The following is a 12,904-nucleotide window of genomic DNA, read 5'->3' as shown; positions in this document are numbered from 1 at the left end:
TCCTTTGACCGCATGTTGTCTGTTCACAGCAATATCTTCCACATACAAGCACCTCTCCCCCCTCAAACCAACTCCAGGCCTTTTATCTGCTTAAATGATAATGACATAACAAAGGAATTGCCCACACCAGCCCATGAACAAGCCCTTCAGTCAATTGTCCAATTGCTTTTCAGCCCCTGAAATGAAGTGATTGTATAAAAAAGGCTTTAGTTCCTCACATTTTTTGCAATCCCACTGAATTAAAGCTGAAAGTCTGTAGTTCAACTGTATCTGAGTTGTTTTATTTAAAATTAATTGTGGTAATGTGCAGAACCAAAATTTGAAAAAAGTTGTATCAGTTCAAATATTTATGGACCTAACTGTAATTGCAGTTAACATTTACAAGTAGGGCTTAGTTTAGGTTTACTTTGGGTTTGAGCAGAATCTGCAGTGTTCAAAGTCCTTTGACTTAGGAAATGAACCTTGATTGATTAGATTGGGATGACTTTTGTAACCCATTTTGTATTGCTTGAATGGTCAGCTAGTTACAAATTATTATTATCATTATTATAACACAGTATTTATATAGCGCCGTCATATTACGCAGAACTTTTCCATAGTCATATCACTAGCTGTCCTCAAAGAGACTCACAACCTTATGTCCTTACAATAGTCATATGTCTAAGGTCAATTTTTTTTAGGGTCAAGTCAATTAACCTAACTGCATGTTTTGGGGAGAACCTGCAAACTCCATGCAGATAGTGGTGTCCTGGCCAAGATTCAAAGCTGGGATCCAGCACTGCAAATGCCAGAGTGCTAACCTCTGAACCACAGTGCTGCCCAATGTACAATGGAAAGAAAATCCTGTTTGATGCCAATAGGCATATATGGTTGATGATGAAAATCAGAATTCTGTGCACCACAGGGATGGGAGACAGGTTGATATCATTAGTTGGAGGGTGAAAGAAGTTTTAAATGTAAAATGTACACATATATGAACAGTGTACATAGCTGGACTGTATGAGTGACATTGCATTACCTCTGAGGCCTTTAATAATGGTTCATAGATCAGTAAGCATGCCACTGTGTTTTTATTTACCTGAAGTGTTTTTTTTATGGTGTGGATGTCCTTATTTACATTACATTACATTTACATTACATTAACTCATCCTTGGAATGGGTGGAAAGTTACTAATGTACCTCTGTAATCATTCCCTAGGGGAAGGAGTAAAAATCTGGGCACCATTTATTAAAGTGTTCTTCCAGATTTCACAATAAACCTTTCTAATAAATTCCCACATCTTTTTTTTGTTTTCTAAACATGCAGCATGGGATTTATTTTAATATTTAAGACAGACCTCTATTAAGCATGTAGCCAAGTTGCCCAGGAAATAGAAGTGACAATGAATCTGTGGCCCCTCATTTATGTATAGTACTAGACTCATTATTTCAACATAAAAGAGTCCTAATGTCCTAAGGGGCAGGGTATCTTTTCCACCTCTGTTCCTCAAAAAGGATGTACAATTGTGTTTGCACTGGCCTCTCCTTTTACTATGTTGTAACATTGGTAATGAGATGTTATCTATTCCAACTAAGTGCAGGCAACATGACATAGCTTCATACCAATGAAGCCACATTATCTGCGTGTTACAATCCATGGGGTTCACACTATAAAACAGTTTGTTGGGGCCTTTCCTAGCCATATTTTGCAGCAAATTTCTATAAATATTTTGAGTAAAACAAAATTATATTCAGTAGGGTTTTTAATGTTAACATCAACATTATATATTGCTAGATAAATCCTAGCGGGGATTCCTATATTGGGTGTATTTAGTTTATCTACAGTATAAAGATAACCATACATATGAATGAACAAATATCAGCTTAACATTTAAAGTACTAAGAAGTAGATAATCAGCCCAACATTTACCTATCCCTAGAGCATATTGCTGAGATAAAGTAAGGGATTTAAGATTTTGGCCCTATCTTTATTAGTCAGGGTAGTTATATCCCCTTGCCTTTTGGGTTTTACTCTAAATTGGGTGTTTATGATCAGTTAGATTATAGTAATAATTGGAGATGAACCTCCTATAGGCTTATGAAAACTATAGTTTTTCAAAGTTTGCAAATTTAGTTTATTCAAATCAAACTGACCTAAGCAGCATGTCATGTAAAAAAAATATTACTTGGTATCCCAAACTCCTCCTTCAGCTCAGTACATTTTTTAACAGATCATCACAGTACAAATGACATACATAAATAAGTTATCATTATGCCCAACATATTCCTTTCGTAAAATTGTAAATGTTTAAGATTAAATCATAATGGGTTAACTTATTTGCTGAGAAGTCATGCAGTTTTAATAGCACACAATCTACCTATCTAGGTACAGAACCCTGGATTAGGTTCTAACTCTATAAATTAATTTTTGAATGATTTTACATTTTCCACAAAAGCAGCTTCCACAGTCATTCTGGCATTATTAAAATGAGTCAGTATGTGCCAATGCAGATATAGGTATAAAGAAACTGAAGCAGAGTACCATTACTCAAAAAAACAATTGAATTGATTTTTCGATAGTTATGGTAGAGTAGAAGAAAAAATATTTGTGATGTGGAAATTCACTTTTTTTGATAGACCCTTTTTTAGAGCACGTGCAAATGTATGGAGGATGGTGGATGAGCACACAATAACTTTAGGTTTCAGGTCTTTTGCTCATGTCTCTAGATTTTCTGGGTTGTTCTGCAAAACTTCCCTGCCAAACAGAGGTGTGGTATCCTAGTTTTTTTTTTTTAACTTTTCAAGTTTTTTATTTGAAAGTCATCAGTGTCTTAAAAAACAAATATGGTGGCACAGACACAATAAAAAAGCAATGATGATTTAACAGATGTTTTTATAGCATAGTTTACCACAGTTATCCAGAAAAGTTTGTCCACATTTTTAAATAGTCAAAGAATTGATTGAAGCAGTAATGATAGCTGCAGTGTGGTTTGTGGAAATGCTTTAATGTCATCTTTCTATTAATCAAAGCGGAAATCATGGATCAAACTCAATGTAAAAAAACCCAAAATATCAGTGACTATTTTAGTTGAAAAAATTATGTATCAATTAAACAAGGCCTGTCATTGTTTTAGTAAAGACTAGATCGTGTGGTGACCATACACTTCTGATACAACCCAATTCTGTATATTGGGTTCCAATACCAGTTGATCCAAGGAGTACGCCTAATCTGTAGGTGAAAGTTTCTTACCTATATGAGACACGTAAGAACACATTTGCATTAAAGAAAATAATTCAAACCTAAGTCAACGTCTGAAGCTGCTTCAAAATCAAAGCTTTTTTTTAATAGACATATTTGTTTTGATTGTGTTTTTAAGAAAATGTAGTGCTAGGAAGATTGATCGAAGTCCAAATTATTAATTAAAAATTACTGGCTATTCAATTGAAATTTATTTCTGATTTTATGCCAGGCAAGCCAACAATATAAAGGAGGATTGTTAAGTATAATGCCAATTGTGCAAGGTTTTGCCACAAAACCCAATTGATCTAAATTTGTGGTAATTTATATTCATTTCTAAGATACTTACATAAGGAGACCAAGGTCATTGTTCTTTCCTAATATCACAGTACTCTAGGCCTCAATTAAGTCTAGAAAAAGGAATTATGAGGTAAACTAGAATTCTATTTCTCCAGTGAGAAAAGAGGATAAAAATTTGGAAAATTCATCTAGAAAATTGTTGACAATTGTTGAGTGTTTTAAACTTCTCAATAGTATAGTAGGGGCATTGGGCACCATGATTGCCAGCAGTCAAATTGGCTTTAGCAAGGATTGTTGCAAACCTCAGGGATCAGTCAAAATACTAGAAGAGAAGACCATGAGTAAGGATGTGCCTCACTATTGAATATATTCCTCCAGCAGCCTTTTCCCTCGTGCATCAATAAACATCAGGATCAGGTCTGTGGCTCTCCTCAGTTGTAACAAAGTGCTTCCTGTTCCTGGGCTTTCATCATACTCAGCTAACAGTCCTAAATGGGATCTGCTCATACCTAACATTTGGAAGTGTTTTAATAAGACTTTAATTGCTGGCTGGTGTTACATGTTACATGATTGTTTGTCAATAGATCCAGTAGGAACAACTGCAATGATGCATAGGAAGATCTATCTGCAGGTACTACAGACTAGGCCCATGATTTTGAAGCCAATAGCAGTGCACATAGCTAGGTCCCCCCACAGAATCATCATCACAATGTCTGTGGTAATCAAGTGTTCCCAACCAGGTAACAGTGGTACAGGTCTAGGTTAGCATTCATAACAAGGCATTGCTTTCTTCATTAAATTAACTCTTCAATTACTGCCCAAAATGAACACCAGAAACCCACTCACATAAGGATACATATGCTTTCTTGCAGTGAAACACAATTTCAAATAAAATTTAAAATCAAACATGCAATTGCTACTAGAAATATCCTTTGAGATATGTTGGATGGCAAATGTAGCACTATCTGCACAAATCTATGTAGTAAATACTGATCTTCAACAGACTAACCTCTACATTGCAAATGTCTGATGCCTGATTACTTGGTAATCTAACCCAAAGAACATTTATTACAAGTTGTGTTTCTTTGCTAAGGATGAAAACACATGTGCCAGATGTAAAATTTAGCAAAAAGGTTTATTGCACAAGTGTATGGAGAATGGGAATTGGGGAGCACAAGGTCTTCTACACATCTTTTTAGGCTTCCTTCACCAGGCTCTGCTGGCTTGAGACTTTAAATTAAGAGAAGGCTGCCTAATAAAAAAGCCATCTCCATTTTGGATAACTTGTTTCCTCTTGGTTCACATGGGACATTATCAAACTTATATAGATTCCAGAGGTGTCATTATACTAAAAGTAACTTCTTGATGACTGAAGATGACAAAAAAGATACATTAGTTAATTGGAAAGGATTAGAACTACTGACATATTTCTTTTTTGTAGCCATTTTTTAAAAAAGCACATGAAACAATTGTTGCCCCCCCCCCCCTACTTCCAGAAAAAAAAACTTCCTGCAATATAAGTAAGCAAGGCTTTGTTGTAATATTAGGGTCACTGATGTAATGTGCAAATAGCTCTAAACTTTTGAAACACTAAAGGCAAAGAAAAATATTACTAAAGTATTATATACTATAATACTAACAGGTCCTTTTGGTTTGTGGCACAACTGAATGCTGAGGAAATTATGTTATTCCTATTTATTATATAAAAATATAGTAGCTGGCTAATTTTCGATTCAAACATTTACTCTATCATTTCCACTAGATGGTGGCCTTACTCCATGTGTGAGAGCTGTAATGTAGTAATACAAACAAAGAGAAATATGGAGGCTTGAAGACATTTCATGTATTGATATTTTAGGTATCCTAGGAGGCTCTAGACTCCCATTCAGTCCTTACTGCAAGAAAAAACAGAAGAGGAGGGCCTCCCCTTTATTTGAAAAAAAAGTATTTACAAATAAAATGCATTGTTGCTCCATATAAAAGGGTTATCTACCCCTAGGAGCAGGTCACCTCTACACCAATGAACGTACATGCCTACCTGTCTTGACTAGGGTAGAGTAGAGTGATCCATGAAGGCTGCCCCCCAGACCAACTGATCCTTAACCCCTTTTACAGATCTCATCAAATAAAGACTCTAGACAAATTCTTTGCTGGATTACAATTGGCCATAGCAGCCCATTTTATTTAACATTCCAAATATATCTTAACATTTTCAAACATTTCCCCACAAAAAATACCCTTGAAAAGTTTTAATTTTCTCTCCACTCCAACGGCCACCCTGCTGCACTCCACTTACCAGCAAAGTAAGCTCCATAGCCATGCGCCCCCGACGCATCAGTCACTAAGTCCAAAACCTGGTTATCCACAAAGGATAGCATCCAAAGGGAACGGCCATTATACGAGGCTAAAAATGTCTGCCAAACTTGTAAATCCTCCCGCAACACCCGTGTCAGCCTGATGTAATGACTCGGTGCTCTCACCCCAGCTGTGGCTGCCGCCAATCTGCGGCAAAAAATCCTACCCATCGGCATAATGCGACAAGCAAAATTTAACCTCCCCAGCAAAGACTGCATTTCTCGCAAACATATCTTCCTCTTGCCGCATGCTCTGTACACCGCTTCCTTAATTTCTCCCAGCTTGTCCTCTGGAAGCCTACATTCCATTTTCTCTGAGTCCAGCACAATACCTAGGAAGCACATAACTGAGGCCGGGCCCACTGTTTTTTCTGCGGCTAACGGTACCCCAAACTCAGCCGCTACATGTTCTAGCGTCCCAAGCAACGCTGCACAAACCAAAGATCCTTTTGGGCCCACACACAAAAAATCGTCTAAATAATGAATAACAGACCGCACCCCCGCGATTTCTCTTACCACCCATTCCAAAAAAGTACTAAAAACCTCGAATAAAGAACAAGAAACTGAACATCCCATAGGCAAGCATTTATCTACAAAAAATGCCCCTTGCCATTCACAACCCAAAAGCCAAAAGCTTTCTGGATGCACAGGCAATAAACGAAAGGCGGCCTCTATATCAGCTTTTGCCATCAAACAACCCCTACCCGCCTTCTTAACTAAAGCCACTGCATCATCAAAGGAAGCGTATGCCACTCTACAGAGTTCTGGATCAATACCATCATTAACAGAATCGCCTTTTGGGTAAGAAAGATGATGTATTAACCGAAATTGCTGAGGTTCCCGTTTTGGAACCAAACCCAAAGGGGAAACAACTAAATCAACCAACGGGGGTTCCCTAAAGGGCCCAGCCATGCGGCCCAATGCCACCTCTTTTGCCAGCTTTGCAGTAACCACATCAGGATGTGCAAAGGCTGACCGCAAATTTTTGGACCCCCGGGGAATAGTAACCAATGTACAGGGAATTCTAAAACCCTCCGAAAACCCTTTTTCTAACAAAACTGCCGCACCCCTGTTCGGGTACTTACCTAGAAAATGCCGCATGTTTTCCACCTTCACCGGCGTCCTCCCTTTTTCCTGCAGACTCGCTGGCCCTGTGCCTCCCCTTGACCATACAGCGGGTACCTGGGTGACCTCCCCCACATGAAGAACACTCGTGTTTAAACCGACAGGTTGTTCCAAACTTGCATGTTCCTTCATTAAATAGCCAACAGAGCCCTTTTTTCTTACCTGCCAGGGTCCCCGCGGCTCCTGCGCCCCCGGCACTCCCTTGAAACGACCGCGTATTCAACCTGGCTGACGTCATCAACCGCATCCATAAGCTTATGTCCCGATGATCCCAGCGCATCCCTGGTCGCAAAGCCTTACGCTGCCTGAATTGCTCATCTTATCTAAGCCAGGCAACCCCGCCATAGACACGATAGGCCTCACTAATGGCATCCAAATAACAAAATAAGCCCGAGCAATGCTCTGGCGCCCGCTCCCCCACAATGCTAGCTAAAATAGCAAAAGCTTGTAGCCAGTTCTGAAAAGTGCGGGGAATTTGACGCCACAGCCCTTTCTCCTCACCCATTCGCTTACCTTCTCCGACCTTCAGCTCACGGCCACCAAATCTCTCCACCGGCAGCAAGGAAAATATTTCGACATATTCCCCTTTCCAGATTTTTTCCCTTACTTCTTGGGCCAAATGCGCACCTAAAGGTCCCTCGAAACATACATATACTTCACCTTTTGCCCCATCAGTGACATTTGTACCAACAGACTCACCTTCACCTTTACGCACCTCACTGTCCTGCGGCCCTCTGGTACTCGTACCTAACGACAAACCAGAATGTGGTGTAGACAAACCGCTGCCGCCAACTGACGCCACCTCTTCCACAACCCCCCCTGCCGCCTCCTTACTAGCAAGACCTTGGTCCACTTGATGTAATGCCCCTCTATCCGAAGGTAGGGCGCTGCCTTCCAATCTGCCCAATAACTCCCGCAAACCACAAAGTAAATTACCCACCTCCGTACTCCCCAGCAATGGCCCTGAGGACCCCAAACCTGACCGTCCCATCACATCTGGTAATAGTAATGCATTCCTAGCAACATCATCAATCCCACCCCCAACATTAGATTTATCACCCCCCCCCTTCCCCGGTTCCCACACAGCCAGGTACTCACCGGGCTGCCGGATGCCGCTAGGCCCCTCAGCCGCCGTACCGCCATCTTGTCCTGACGCATCCGACTCCTCCGATTCTGGGCGCTCTCTGTCATGCTGTTCTGCCTCGTCCCTCCGCTCTGCTGCCCGTCTGCCTGCCTCTTCTTGGCGCTGGCCCGTGACGTCACTTCCGGGCGCCGTCCGCGACCCGGAATTACCTCTCCGGTCGCGTCCCATTCTGATGCCGTCACTCCTCCCTTCAATCTGTAGTCCGGAAGCCTCCGCCCTCCTCTTCGGCTCAGCCGTGGATCTTTCTTCAAGCACCACCGGCGCTGTCCTCCTGGTCTGTTCCCGGGCTCCCGGTGTGTCCGCACTCTTCCTCCTCGCCGCCACGTCCATGCCCGATGCTGCTCCACTCCTGGTCCTTCCTGGTAACCGAGACCTCGATGCCCCACAGCTCCCACTTCGGTCCGCCTGCCTCACCGAGACATCCCCAGACACTCCAGCTGCAGCAGGGGCCCGCCGTCCGTGCGGATTCCTCCCGCGCCCTCCGCCCAATGGCTCCATCCGCTTCTGGGCAGAGGGGGACGAAGGGTCCCGCCTGGGGCTCCTGGAACGGCGCAGAACCCTTGGAGACTCGTCGGGACTCCAGCGCTTCGGCGGCCGGGACCGCCGGGCGCGCACGGGGGGAGGCTGTTCTTTTTTTTTTTTTTTTATACTTAACCCTTACCTTCCTGTCTCCCTCCTCACCCTGTCATGCGTCCCTTCGCTCAATTAAGCTACAGGCCAACTTTTTCTGTCTCCTAAAACCCTCACTACCTCCCATCACTCCACATCTCCTCTCTTCTTCTCCTGTGTCACTGTCTGTCATTTGCAATCCCTATTTAATGTACAGCTCTGTGTAATATGTTGGCGCTATATAAATCCTGTTTATTATTAAGAATAATAACAATAATAATAATGCATGAGAACCATAAAAATAATTCACTTAACAAAATTCTGAATGAGAAGGACTGAGAGGCTGCTTTTGCTGACGTACCCTTCTGAAAGTACTAGTTTCCTGTCTGTTACATGTATTCATTGGCTTCAGCATTTTCATTTTCAGCCATTTTTAACCAGGCTCCCCCAGAGGTTGCTAGGGGGTCCTCAAACTGTGGCTAATTAACCTCCTATTTGATTATGCCATCATATTTCTGGGGCAAACACCACCTGGAAGAGCCTGTTGGATGACTCTAATGATGTTTTTAGATATCCATAAAAGTGTTATTCCAGATTCCTTTGGCTGTGGAAATTAGTATTAAATACTTTGGTAGGACTGGGAGAGAGCAGGTGTGGCTGTTGGGTTCACTGGAAGACATATTGATATTAAAACATTAATAAATAATGGATGGCCCAACAAACAGACAGATTGCGAGAAAAAATATAGGGAAAAAACACCCAAACCAAAAACTGTTCTCCTGTGGTCCATATCAGTGTATCCACAGTATGTCTGCTATGCTAGTCTACTAGGTAATGCCAAATAGATTTTTAATGCCAAAAATGAGTACTCCTTCAAGGTATATACTAGCATCTCCTTCTAATAAAGGTTTGTGGGTTCTTTGATTGTTTGTATAATATTGATTCCTTGTGGTGGTGGTTGATGGAAGTATGCCTCTTTCCTTTTATGTATTACCGGTATGAATTATGTTACCCATCTCTGGTATAACTTAGTTGGACCTTTATCCCAAATAACTCTCCTATCACTTACAAGACATCTCATTAAGATAAAAGAACTGTAATTCCACAGCATGATCCCTATTGAAATACAGAAACATAGAGATAGGGAGGACTACCTGACCAAGTTTTCACCAGATTTTTATCTTGTGATACAAAATCTAAATGCTAGTCCGGGACTGCCTATTCATTGCCTGGTTATCATAAAGTTAGATCTGAAATGACTTAATATCCTTGATATTAGGAGCACACGCGATCACCTCTAGGCTTTAAAACAAAGAACGATTTTGCTATCAGTCACGCTTACATTAAGGTTGGCATTTGATTTAGGTTTAGGTTACCTGCTAAAAAAGTAATAAAAAATACACTATAGTAGTGTCACATTTCTAGTGTTATGGCAAAAATAGGCACCTATGGTAAGATCTTAACATTTAAGTGTAACACTAGGGAAAATAAGTAATAGGAAAAATAAACATAAAAAATAATTGTATGCTATTGTAATGCAACAAACACTTAAAGTGAACTAATCCAGAAATACAAAAATATTGATGTTCTTGGCATCATCAAGAACTGACCTAGACGCCAGGCACATGTGCAGGAGTTTCTTCATCAGTGCCTGGCTCAATGGCTGAAGAGGAAACCAGAAGAATCAGAAGAGAAGATGGTCACTTTGAGGGAATGCAGTGGTGACAGGATCTTGATATCTTGATTATTTAGGACAAAATAATGTAACACCTGTATACACATGTGAGTTCATTTATTTTGTTTTTCATGTTTAGGTTAGGGTAGTTCAGTCAAGAGGCTCACTTTACAAAACTTTAACATTAGACATAAGGATACTTACTCTAATAAAATTGGCATTTAGATATTTTCAGCTAAATCTGATGCAATTTGAAAAAGACAGACGTGTGGCATGAAAGAGACAGAGTTATCCCTTTGTTAAAGTTTTCTGAATTGAGCCTATTATGTTTTAGGATTATGTCTTAGGAGTGTTATTGCCAAACTCTACATTTTACATTGCAGTGCAGTACTGTGGTGTGGAAACACAACAATTCAAAATGCTGCAAAAAATTGAGTCTGACCTGCTATACCTGCAGAGCAAGTAAGCATATGTGTTTAGAACATGCTGAATCCAAAGAGAAGCAATGCAAAGTGAAATGGTCAGACACTAGGCTTTAGAACTGTCATCTACACTGTACTATTAAAGAAAATTGGAGCCTGCTATCCATCAAATGCAAAAACATGAAGCTCATCTACATGAGCCCTAATCCTAACTTCTATGTCATCTATTATATCCAGATTTCAAACTGTTCCTTACAGGTATAAAGTGCCAACTACCTGAACCCCTTTCTGTGTCGGGTTCAAAGATGGATTGTGGCATAATGGGGCCCATATTGTAATTGACCCACCATTGACTAACTTTGAAACAATATGAAAAGCTGCCCTATTGGCATTGTCTGTACTGGCATAGCCAATACCATCAAACGCTAATTCATGTGAATCACTTTTATGACAGGCAGGTCCTGATTGTGCTATCACCATGGTTTACTGAAGAGCTTAAAACTTTAGATGGACACCCCCCCCCCCAGGAGCAAAACAGCAGAATTAAACCAACCCTAATGCCCCCCCCCCCCCCAGTCATCCCTCCTGTTTTGATTGCCTTGGATTATCTGACTTGGGTATGTCAAATTAAAATATTATTGTGGATTGAAGGTTCTTCTACTGACTGATACTCTGATGCACATATGAGAGGCAAGGTAAACCTTATAGACGTGTGTTCAGGCAATATTATTTTACCCAAGTAAAATGCTATTGTGTAGCTATGCCTGGGTGAAAGACTGGAGATCGGAAAGGGTAGGTTAGTGTTCTCTGCATGTTATTTGTAGTTTATAATTTGAAGTTTACAACAACATATTATGCTAAAAAGATTTTCAGTTTTGGATGTTGAAATCATTGCTCATGGTTTATCCCTAGCAATGACACTATATGGAAAAACTATTGCTCGGAACACAATTGTGCATGCCACAAGTGCATATCCACATTCCCAATTTGGTAGCTTTCCTTGCAGTAATCTTTTATGTATACATACATATCCAAGCCAAATTATCAAGAGAAAAATCTAAATTTAGAGGATACAACAAAAGGAATTTGAAGTATGCATATTAACAAGCTAAAACTAAACCTAGACATCATTTATTATTCACATCCAAACCAAAAAATGAAAATTGTTACAAAATACTCCTGATAACACAATACCTCTATCAGAAATATTGGTACGCAATTTAAAAATCTCATAAGTAAACACATAGGGGAGTACCCAGAAAATACCTACAAAAATTCAACCTCAATTAAATGCAACCTTTAACGAGAGAAGCTACTGGACATGCACCTTTGTTGACTTCAATGGCAAAGCTTTTATATACTTTTTTTAATATTGAATGCCCTGAACCCACACATTTGCAATATAAATTAACTATACTTTTTGACATACTGTAGCCTAGTGCACCTTATGTCTAGGATGCCTGTTATTTGGTAAGGTTGTCTCCATTGCTTGAATTCTTTGTATGCCAACTGGGATCCATGTAATTATTTGTATGCATATTGTATTTATTCTTATTAGATTAGTTCACAAGTATCAATAACGACTGGATTATCTCACTAAATGTAAGATAGGGATTTTGGGATCCTTTTGGAATTCCTTTTGTGTTTTTGCATTTTATTTTTCAAAATTTATATCATTTTATTCTCCTGTTGCTGGATGAAATGCTTTAAAAATTGGTCTTTAGCTTACTGCCTTCCAACAACTTTGAATGTTATAATGGATTAAATTCTAGAATGATGGATGAGTGTATGACTTAAGATGTAGGCAGTAATCAGACCCATATTTGGAAGGACCAATTTTTTGTAAACATATAGAGGTTGATATATGTTGACGTGTATTTGTGTACGGTTCAATAATGTTTTGAGATGTTTTTAAATATAATATAAAGGTATCAGATATTTTTTCATTATAGACCAAGGGATATCAGTTACATAAAAATGGTGACAACTGAAAGTCCTAAAGTACACTTTCTAGATTAGACTTGGCAAAATGAGCCTGATTTATTAAAGCTCTCCAAG

The sequence above is a fragment of the Pyxicephalus adspersus genome, chromosome 1 (genome assembly GCF_032062135.1).
Source record: "Pyxicephalus adspersus chromosome 1, UCB_Pads_2.0, whole genome shotgun sequence".
Classification (NCBI taxonomy): domain Eukaryota; kingdom Metazoa; phylum Chordata; class Amphibia; order Anura; family Pyxicephalidae; genus Pyxicephalus; species Pyxicephalus adspersus.
Note: the sequence above shows the minus strand (reverse complement) of the source record.